The sequence below is a fragment of the Mytilus galloprovincialis genome, chromosome 12 (genome assembly GCF_965363235.1).
Source record: "Mytilus galloprovincialis chromosome 12, xbMytGall1.hap1.1, whole genome shotgun sequence".
NCBI lineage: Eukaryota > Metazoa > Mollusca > Bivalvia > Mytilida > Mytilidae > Mytilus > Mytilus galloprovincialis.
The window spans coordinates 63,700,721-63,713,381 of NC_134849.1; positions in this window are offsets into that span (position 1 = coordinate 63,700,721).

The following is a 12,661-nucleotide window of genomic DNA, read 5'->3' on the forward strand; positions in this document are numbered from 1 at the left end:
GTTTGATGATTACGATCAAGATATTTCAACACGTTCCTTGTCTATTATTTTCATATGTGATATCTTTATGCAGAGATATTCAGTCTCCTTATTACTGATATGGATCGCGATGTAAATAAAAACAGGTTTGCGCATTGCAAGTCAGAAAATTATTAGAAAATCAGAAAATAGCCATGTGCTTAAAGGAGGACAAAAGATACCTGAGTACATTCGAAATCATTTGTAACGACATATATGTGTAAGGTGACAAGAGGTAACCAAAGCCTATATATGTGTAAGATGACAAGACACCGCGTAATAAAAAAAAAGAAAAAAAAACCAATTAGACAAAAAATAGTACACAAAACACAATATAGAAAACTGAATTAATGTTAAACTCGTTTATTATTGATCAACAAATATTTATTTAGACTAGATATATAAATATATATATTGCATTATGTGTCTTTGTTTAGACCGATCAAGGCGGGTTTTGTCTGCTTACGAACAGCTAAAATAGTGTCTTTAAAGGAACAACGTGGACGAGTTAAAACAGCTTTAAAAATTCAATAGATGAAGCAATCACAAAGGGCCTCATAATTTAGATGCACCTACTAGTTTTTTTTTTTGTGTTGAAAATATGTTGATTTTCAAAACGTCCAAAAAAGGCCTGTAATGAGGAATTAAATCATAAAAAATCTACAACTACTGACACCAAATATATAAGAACCAAACAATGTCCAAAAAGATTTGACTTGTTTGTTGATTGTAAAATAGATATTTTATTTTCTGTACATTATGTTGTTTCAATTTTAGTTTAAACTCCCTCATGGCCAACTTCGGGAAGCCATCAAACCTGAGCTAAATGACGGATACACGAAAAAAGTGCGTGAATCCGTTTTTCATAATTCCAAGATAATCGATCTTGGCGGGGTAGATATCTTTACAAGCAATAGTTTATACATTTTACTAATCACAAATTGTCGTTTATTAACAAATTGAATAAATGTGAATTTTGAAATAATTTTCAAATTTGGTTTAAAAATATCTTGTTATCTATACATCGGTGCAATTATCATGCATCAAAGAAGTGAAATTTAAAATTATAATACCCAATCTAATATTTCATTACCGACAAAGGAGAAGAGATTCTGTTTCTCTGTAAATCTTGTAAGTACCCTTTTAATCACATGACATAATGACAGATAGTGTTATTATACACTTATGTCAAGACGAATACATGTCTCGTATAAGTTTATAACGTTCTCAAATGTACCTCGATTGCACCATGTCACGCTTCCGTAGATATGCACATTATGACATAGGGACTGAAGAATACATGTATAAGATTCTCAAATATACCTCGATTATACGTGTCCATAGATATGCACGCTATGAAATGGAGACTGGAACGACACTAGCTCTTGTGTCAGTTTAATATAATGTTCTCAGATATACCTAATATTCTTAAATAGCTTAATAAAAAGTAAAAAAATGAATCATGGCCCATACGGTCCTCAAAAAGGAGTAAAACCAATACTGTTTACCGGGTAGTTCTGAATAATTGTAGCATTTTTTTTTATGTCAACATATCTTAGATTGTGGTTTGAATTTTTAAGTCTTACTGTATGAGGAAAGACCATTACCGACAATGTGTCGCTTTGTAGTTTGGAACATCTGGTTGTATCTAATTACTAAATGTTTTGTTCATTATCGCAGATACTACTTCTGCAAAGTTACAATTGTTGTGTCCGTAACTGCATTGTTTCCTCTCCGGCATGCCTTTTCAATTATCATACATCATTACGAGATAATCTGTTTCATTGTCTGAATGTTTTGGTTGGTTTAGATGTCTCTGATTACAAAATACATTTCATCAGTTTGTTTATTTAGTCACTTTCCTGGCTATTGTTTTCGTTAATTGCCAAAGTAAACATTGGTTGTCAAGAAAATGTACTAAGGTCGAAAACATGCTGTTATTACAAAGGTTATGTAAAGGGTTCGTTTATGTCAAGCAGTGGTTTTTAGCTAGTCCCTTACTTCACGGCTTTATCTTTTTTTTTTTTTGTTATTTATGTTACGTCTTTTTATTTGTTTTTTTATAAAATATGTCAAAGAGTTTTACCCGAAGTCGTTTTTATTTTTGGTTTAGGACCTAATGATATTGCGATCATTATTCCACTTGTGATATCCGTCGTATCTTGAGGGGAGGAAGGACCTTTTTCGGGACGTCAAGGTTACGCCTTTTTTTGCGTGAATTTGGGATATACACTTGTTGGAACTCACGAACTAGTAAATATATTTTATCAAGGTTCCAGGAAAGACTGCTTTGTTTCGGAAATTCTGGTATTATTTCCTGGGAATTCAGAATTTACCTACTATTTTCCTGGGAATTATATATTCGGCTATTATTTTTCCTGAAAATTCTGGATTCAGCAAATTTTAGGATTACACCCCTCGTGCACCCCTAATAACTTATCAGTGTCGGCATACTGAGTGTGATGTTTTGGTATCCAACAAGCTTTTAATTTTATCTGTTTGGAATTTTCTACAGCATACAATACGACATTTTCAAGGAAACCCCTACTCTTTATAATAAACTATGTCGCTGTACTGTTAAAACGTGAAAATTGTCCTGATTTATATTTCATAAAAATGTCGCTGGTTTTGTTTTACGTAACTTTTGATATTTGTCACTAGTCATAAAACTGTGACAAAAAAAAACCTAACTTGAAAAGATTTAATGAAATATGAGAAATGTGTTAAAGCGGACAGTTACCCAACAACACAATAAATATTTCCAAAGATTAACAACTGAATAGACAAGTGTTTATACGATATACATATACATGTATTTAATATATTAAAAATTAAAAAAATATATCTTTGGTTTAATCAAATTATAAAAAGAAATAAACGAATTTCAGCCATCGATGATTCGTTTCATTTAACTTGTTTAAATATTTCTCCTTTTGATTTTTAAAAAATGAAATGAAAAATACAATATAAATTTTGAATATACATTACAATATGCAGACATGAATGACAATGTATTTTACAATTCTGAAATAAATTTCAAAAGAAAACAGAATCGGTGCTAAACAGAATATCAGATATCACGTTTTTCTATATTAAACATTTAATCTGTAAATCTTTATATGAACTGTTATAAAAGAAGCGTTTTATCGGTTTAAACGCTTCATTAAATCTTATAGAGAAGACTATATGAATTTTCTACTTGGATAATACCGTTTTGAAAACCTAACAATGAGATTAAGTGTCCATTATATATTTAATTCGTTTCTTTTTCTTGTGGTTTTCCATTGAAGGCCACGTGTTAGAAAAGTTAATACCTTTTACTTTTTAAATTAGACAAAACGTGTAAATGAAACAAAGAGAAATTTTAAGAAAAAGTAGGTCAAGTACAGAAAAATTTGAAACCGTATTAAAACATTTTCTTTGTCTAAATATTTTGAATATTTTAAGAATTAATTTTAACGCTCATTGTTTTAGGTTTTGACTCGTCCCAAAAAATCGCTGACTTTGTATTTGAATACATAATTTTAAGCTTGAAGCGCAGTGATTATTACAATGACTTATATCCTTTGGCGCCTTTTGTTCAATACAAATGTGTATTGGTTTGTAGTGGTAAGAATTTGCAATTAAATTTTTTCTTTTGGGAACTACGATTTGATTTTTGTGGGGGCTAAGATGAACAGTTTTGTGCTGCATTTTTTAAATTGAAATTCTGTCCTTCCTGCATTTTTATTTTTCACAATAAATCCGTCCTACATTTTTTTTCACAACCAACAACTTTTGAACCCTTTAAATCCCACACAACCACGTTTGAACCCTTTATATCCCACATCACCACTTATTACCCCCTATATCCGAGACCACCAGCTTGTTAACCTCTAAAACTGCACCACCACAAATGCCCTCTTTATCACAGACTCAAAAGCGTGTCCAGCGACAAGTATCTACAAGAACTTTCTCTCCGTTTTGGACGAACGGTTTTCATATCATTAGCTTCTTAGTGACATCAAAAGTCAAGTTGAAAAACCCAAATAATTCAATCCCTCTCCGTAATCGATTTAATTCTGCTTCTTGCAGGATAAGGTAAACTGGACCCCTGCTGTTGTTTTGCTCTTATCTACAAAAAGTGTGCGGCGTAGTATCAATCTGAGTAAACTGGTCCGCTGTTCTATCTATAGCTTCGCACCGAAGTGTAGCGAAAAGTGAACACAACAGGGGTCCAGTTTACAATCTGAGCGGGTGGCTAGTTACTGGATAAGGTATCCTACGTAGAGCCCCGGGATATCACGACTGAATTATTCGGGCTAGGTTTTAATGAAATGTTGTTTAAACAGGGTTTCATTCAAAAGACATAAAAATTCAGACAACACTAGTATATGGATTATTCAATACCATTTATGTTGTATTAATATTGATAAATTAACATAAACCCATGTAAAAGTCTTCTCAAAATTTTAGCCAAACCTTTTTTTAAAAAAAAGGCAATATAATGAACTTAATTGAATGTTTAACTCATGCATCAACACCTGATCAAATAAAGAACTATTGCCCTTTTTAGAGACCAAATTCAGTCGTATTTTCTGTATGACGGTCTAATATGTGTGTTTGACTCGATTTAAGAAGATGTGTTACGGGTGCCATGAAGAAGGTCTATTACACTCTCGGTGATCCATAAGTAAAGTTTCAATATGAACGGAATCCATGTCACAGACGATAAAATTCATATTGATAACTACTCTTAAATCAGTAGAATTCTACTCGTAATTATAAATCATATTTTTTTCGCAAAGATTGTCACTTCCAACTGACTTACGGCCCCTCGCTCACAGATGAATGTAATGACTGGATTAATAGGGTAAAGCTTGATAGTGATATTTTGTTTACATACCGAATTTGAGACATTAAAAAATGTAGACACACGCATATAACATTGTAGTTTGACATTCAAATCGATATAAAAGTTTATTTAACTCCAATAAAACATGCATTTCCTATAACCTCCCATATGTTAAAATTCAAATTAAAAATATGCATTTGCACTGGATAATTTAATGTTTATAACGCTGCTGTGTTTCCATAGATTCGACACGAAAAGATGTACAAATTTATCTCCCGATTTGTTACTTCATTTGATATTACCCAGCTAATGAAATCTATAACAATACCAAGAGGTTTGAGTGCAAAATGACAAAATTCTAATCAGAAATTTGCAAATATATTTCATGATATAGCACATATATAAGTAGGATATTTATAAACAACATCTGTTTTGTTATGTAAGATGTCACGTGATGTATTGACAAAGTTTGAATTATCTACTTGTTTGTCATTTACTTTTTATTAGGACTTGAGAAGATCAAACAGAATTTGGCATTATCTCCCCTGGCGAGGCCGTGTAATGTCATAAAACTTATATCGAATCTGAAATTCTTTATCGAAATTTAAAAATGGTGTAAGACAAAAGAGGTTGTTTTCTTATGAAGTATAAGTGCACTTGAGACGTTTACTATTTTAAACTCCTAATATTTCAGCGCGCTTTTTTAAAAATCTATTTGTATTTGTTCGCTGGCGAGTACAGAGCTGATATTTGCGAAATTATTCACAAACCGGTACTAACAACATTAAGTCTCGCTAGCTGAGCTCGGACGACCGACCATTATTCGAGTCGTCACTAATCCATTGTAATCGGGAGTGAAACCGTCTTCAGATCAGTATTGTAACGTCGATGAGATGTAACATCGGTCATACGTACTGTATTGGAAAGTAGATATAAGTTTACTAGAGTAAACGAGTGCATGTTATCTTATCTTTCTTTTTGTAAAATTCTTGCAAGTGCACGCAAAGAATATTTAATTCCCTAAAGGACTGATTGCATCTCATTATGCTCAGATACTTTCTTATGCAACACGGGCACTGTAGGACATATCGCTGTCGGCGGTGCGGCTTGTAGTCATAGCTAGCACAATGAGTCCTGTGGTTTTTAACACATCTGGTCTGTCTGTTTGTGTGTAGCATTTTCTATGAGGTTGGAACCCCCCCCCCCCTTTTTGACGATCAATACATTTGAATTGGAACATGTAGTTGGAACCCCCCTTTTTTTGACGATCAATACATTTCAATTGGAACATGTAGTTGGGAAACCCCCCCCCACACTTTTTTTGTCCTGGGTTAGGAACCCCCTTTTTATAATGGCTGAATCCGCCCCTGAGATGGCGATGTATAATTAGCAAAATCAACAAACAGTCTCTTAGTCATTTAACGTTATAATTTATAAAAATAATCCAATTCAACGATAAAAGTTTGGTTTGATAAATGGTTTATAGAAAATTCAATATTTTATTTTAAATCGAGGTCCTTCCGCTCCAAAAAAAAGTCTGCCACTGGCCTGGTATAGTAACTGTAAAATATTTAGCGACCAAAATCTAAAAATATTTTATGAATTATATTGTTAAAGTTATGCAATCTAACCTTAAAAAATGACAACATATGTTTAAACATGCATTCTATAAACGTTGCATGTTTGGAATCGCAGCCGAGATAACCCTGCGCCGTCAAGAAAACCCATATGGCCAAAAAGCATGCGGTAGCTACCGTCGTGGTTAGATAATTGTAGATAATATGTTAATAAATTATAATTAAGCAGCTATTTAATCACATGTAGCCAAAAGTTTAACATATAACGATAAATATATATTTTCTTTGTATTGTTTATTTTATTTGCCATGTTTTATCAAAAGTATACAATGTGTATTTGAACAGCAAACATGGTTACATAAAACAGTCTTGTTGATCAAATAGACATATGGTAGCTTTCAGAATTTACATAAAAAGGTTACCGCGGTACAAAGAAAATACGTTTCTGAAATGTTGATAATTTTGAATTATTCATTTTGCTGAACAACACTTTGTTGTAATCTGAAATATTTGCTACTGGATTACACCAAGGACGTATATTATAACATCCTTGAGTACACTAACGATTCATAGAATACGATATTGATTTGTTTTAAAAAAGAAAAAAAATTGGCATTCCCATTCATTTTTACTTTCGAACCATTTTTATGTGTAATATTTTTATAGATCTTATTAATTTTCGATTTTAAAATAGAATTTGCTAAATTTAAGCCTAATATAGAAATCGTATAATATTCTCAACTCATGCGCAGGCTATACACTCAACATAAAGTGAGGTGGGTATTTTTTTAATCTCAAGTTTGCATACATAATAAATAAAGACGGTATAAAAAAATGTTAAAAACTTAACAATGCCCAGAGTAGTTAATAAGTATGTCAATGTCAAAATCTGAGATTACAAAAGTGCAGACTGAGTACATAGTCTATCAGTTTGTCGAGTTTGGCAGTCGCTTGATTCCCTTGTCCCCCTAATCTGCCGATATCTTCAAATCGAACAATTTTGTTTTTATTTTCCAAGTGTATAAAACTATTTGTCTTCTATGTTTCAATCATTATTCGTGTGTATTTGGCACGTGTAAATGATTACTGTGACAGAATATACATTCGAGTGTATTTGGCACGTGTACATAATTACTGTGACAGGAGATAGTCGTGTGTATTTGGCACGTGTACATAATTACTGTGACAGAGAAGAAAGAGCTAGAATTACTACGCACTATGTACACTTAATAGCATCTTCAGTTTGTGTAAATAATTAATCTTAGAACAACATAAGTAAATAACTCATGATTACAACCGTGTGTTGAAAATCTATGGACATAATATTGTCGAAATACTAGTATTTACATTATACAAGGCATATAGTTTTCTAGCTTTATTTGTTTTACATTGTCATTTCGGGGCCTTTATAGCTGACTTTGCGGTATGGGCTTTGCTCATTATTGAAGACCGTACGGTGACCTATAGTTGTTAATTGTCTATGTCATTTTGGTCTCTTGGCAATTATGCCACATCTCCTTTTTTTAAAGAAGAAAATAGAAAAAAGACGTAAAGATGCAACGTGTACCACGCTCTCCGAACAGTAAAGAACCATTGAAACAACTATGTGAGGGCAATCTCCGGCGCAGAGATCATATACATTCCGTTCAACACTTCGTAACACTACTGCAGTATTGCGGAGCATGTATGGAATGCATATATGCACTCTGCGCCGGAGATTGATGTCAGGGGTCCGAGGTGAAAAGTTTCTAAAACCTTTCCGACAAACCCTTCTTTTTCAGCTGCAATCCACATTTCCAGCCTTTCATCTGTTTCGTCCCTTTCGATCCATAATTGCAGAATTAATCTTTTATATTACATGTAATTGTTGATATAATTGTCCTAACCAAGAATGAAATATTTTCCACTGAACGTTAAGCAAACAACAATCGATCATCATGCTTACGATTTTTGTTAACAGAAATGCAAAATTTATGAAATAACATTTTCCAACCTCCATTTTATCTATTAAACCGCATCAAGATAAAATTTTGCTGCGATTTGTAGAAAAAGCTTTTTTTTAAATGCATTTTGAATAATGCCAGAAAACACCTAATACTTAAATTAGTCGCGATCTTAAAATCATAATAGTCATTATATAGGTAGAGTGTTATATAATTTTGATTATTATTCGTGTATTACTGACATTTTTAGATAAAAGAATTTCCTTTTTAAACACTAATATTCTACATCTCTTCGAGAACTCGATATGTGTAATGTTGCAAGGCAAATCAAAATCTGTCGTTATCCAAAGTACCATTATTTCCAATGGCAGCCCAATTTTTCCAACCTTCATCCCGGATCATGATATTTTTCACAGGACTTTTCTTGAACATATATAAAATATGTGTCATTGAAATTATTGACAAATGTAGAACGTAATTAAGAATCACTTAAATTACTTGTATTCTCTTTTGGGATATAGATCAATTTAGCAGGAATCTCAGTTAGAATATGACTTTTTTGTGTCACTACCATAGATATATGAACCACCATGGGTATTACATCTCCGGGAACACATTTCAAGGCTCTAGAACGCTAAGTGTACCCTTGTTGCATTTGAATATAAAAAATAACTTCCAAATTAAAGATTAGACACTGCTTCTTGAACATTTATTTTCTGTTTTGAAAATATTTTGATTCACACAACTTTCTAAAACCCACAAGAAAAAATCATTGAAATATATAAATAAGTACTTTTTTAAGTTATTATGAAATTTAATTAAAATCAAGAAGGTTACATAATCTCCTTGTTAAAACTGTGTTAAAGTCTTTGAATGGACCGCTATCGTCTAGATATATAAGGTGAACCATTAAAGAAAAATAAATGTCATCGTTTAATATTTGACATATTTTTTTAATTAATTTTCCGCTGCAAATATTTTAATTTAACCCATATGCAACTTGACTAATATTAGCAAATTTAATAAATCATGACACGTACAAAAATGATAAGACTATTTCCGTTTTTGAAAGGGCTGTTAATATACAAATCCCTTATCCCAATAAAACTAATCGTTCAATTATCAGTTGATTATAGCCCTCCAAGGGGTTCCAGATCGCGTACGCATGCGAGGAATCTGCCATATGGTACCCCCTAGCACGGGATGGGTAATCCCTCTTTTGATAATCCCGACTGTGTAAATATGCTAATGAGATTATGTCATGTGTGATAACCGGATGTAGATTAAACAGACTAATGGACAACGGGTTCCAATCTGGTTCCAATTAACAATGTATCTTGTCTGTTTATTAAGACGTGCCGATCGTTTGACACGCCTTAACGAGTATTGTCAGCACCAACAAACTAACATATCTCTGTTATAAATTCCTTTCACATTGTGATCCAAATGAATTCCATATTTTTCGTCACTTAATGGCTGATGTGTGGAAGGTGGAATTTGTTATTGTTCGTCTTGTGGACAAGAGTGCACCAAAACTTTGATCTATAATGGTTAACTTTTATAAATCATGATTAGGATTGAGATTTGTCTCGTTGGCACTCATATCTTCCTATATATCTATATAGAACGTTTATTTAGTACTGCGACTTGACCAAGATTTATTAATCCCAGTTTTCCCATAATGCTTCTTAAATAATTAAAATTATAATGCAGACGTTTTCAAATCAATAATAAGTTTTGATAACTGAATTATTTTTTTTAATTGAAAAGCACTAGAGATGTATTGATATTTCAAGTATGCGTGTAAATTAAAATTATGAATAATTCAAATAAGAAGACATAAAAAAAACATATTTTTTCCTGAAACGTTGAATCTAAGCTATGTCTGATGGTCTTCTAACGGAGTGTCACATAGTACACAACCCTATGTCTAGGTCAAATTAGCATGCCCGAAACTTTATTCTGTAGTTTTATTAAGACAATAAGAATAAACATATACCAGACTACATAAAAAAACTGAAATACACAATTCATTGTGAAAATTTACAATGCAATGTTTGCAAATCGTACAATATCATGTTTTCACAATATCAGTTGGATGTTCAGATGTGTTTTTTTAAATATAAAAATGATTCCAATTTGAGAAAAAAATGCCATCCCAATGTTTGATTTATAAGCCCCTTTGAAAACGAAAGTATAGAAGTTTGATCCAGTGTATTCTTTGTTCATTTAATATCGGATCGAGAGGGTTTTCCAGGGGGGGGGGGCAGCCACTGAAGACAACATTTAAGAATTTATCGAAGGAGGTCTTTATTGCAAGACTAAAACCTCGCAGTAGAATAAGATTGAAGTGAACTATTAAGGTGGTACCTAACACTTTCAGTAAAATCAATTTGGCTCGTTTAATTTTCATGAAATTTTAACAAAGTATTTACCTTGACCCTTTAACAAAAATATAAAAATTTCAAAAATTTTGAACCAACCGTTTTGTCAGAAAAAATACACTGGTTATATAGCAGTTTGACAAACACTTATTTTGATCATTGAGAAACTTAATCAATGATTCCCTTTACAACACAACATAACTAAAACGTTTAGCTGACTTTACAGAGTTATCTCCCTGTAGTGTTAGGTACCACCTTAAGGCAAATTTTTATTGTGTTAAATATTTGACTGAACTTTGGATTTCTTATATATATATATATATATATATATATATATATATATATATATATATATATATATATATACTAGATTAAAACTGACGAGGAAAGGTAACACACGGCCAGCGAAAGCTCTTTTTTTGAGAGCCCAGGTGGTCGTGTGGTCTAGCGGGACGGCTGCAGTGCAGGCGATTTGGTGTCACGATATCACAGTAGCATGGGTTCGAATCCCGGCGAGGGAAGAACCAAAAATTTGCGAAAGCAAATTTACAGATCTAACATTGTTGGGTTGATGTTTAGACGAGTTGTATATATATATATATATATATATATTTCTATCTATGACAGATCTAACTTCATAACTCTTTTCATAATAAAAGAAAAATGTTCAAATAATCCTTAAATAAACGACTGCCAAACAAAATGGTATATATACAAATAAACGAAAGTTTAATTGTGTCGGCTAGCGGTCTTTTTATTGTATGTAAAGGTTCACAAAGAAAAGTAAATATTAAACATTTTAATAGTTTTCTATAACTCAAATAAAATATAGGTCAACGTTTCAAAGAGCCCCATGTCACCTCGGTACATATTTAGTGAAAGGCCATACATTATAATTACCTGAGAATATCAACTTATGTATTTGTTTAGATAGACCGTCTATGCTAAAAGTTTTTAAGTTTGAACACATGTTGTCTTGTTTGAAATTCCTCATGAAAATGGTACTCATTGCAAAAATATTACTGTTTGGTATTTGAACTTTCGACACATGTTTTTCTTACTTTAAAATTCACATCTTTCTATTATTCATTTCTGGACTTCAAAATTCACATCTTTCTTTTATTTATTCCTGGACTTACAAATTCACATCTTTCTTTTATTCATCCAGACTTAAAAATTCACATCTTTCTTTTATTCATCCAAAGACTTCAAAATTCGCATCTTTCATTTACTCATTCAAAGACTTCAAAATTCACACCTTTTATTCATTCCCAGGACTATTTGGCAGATGTCTGTCTTTACTGTCTTTACAATTTTGCACATTGAAGTACATGTGATTTATATGCAGTTTTTTAAACACCATTCAATTTCATTTTCAATAAAGAAGAATGAATTATTAAAAATATTGACATACATGTATGTAGTGTTAGTTTTTTTCGGCAATTAATATAAAAAAAAGAAGATGTGGTATGATTGCCAATGAGACAACTCTTCAAAAAAGACCAAATGACATGTTTTAAGAACCAACCATGCAATTTATTGTAAAGTTCGGACTTCGAAATGAATGTCTTATGGAAGTCTCAAGATAATTATAAAACTATTTACTAAACAATTATATTGATTAAACATCCATGCTGCTGTACTTGACTTGTTTGTACTTTCATTAAGATCTTATCGGTCTTAAACACCATTCAATTTCATTTTCAATAAAGAAAAATGATTTATAAAAAATTGACATACATGTATTTGGGCTGTTCATTTTTTTTTTTTTTTTTTTTGCAATTACGCATGTTGTCAGATCCATGCAAGTTGTTGTCAAATTCAGACATCGAAATGAATGTCTTATGGAAGTCTCAAGATAATTATAAAACTATTTACTAAATAATTATATTGCTTAACAAGCAT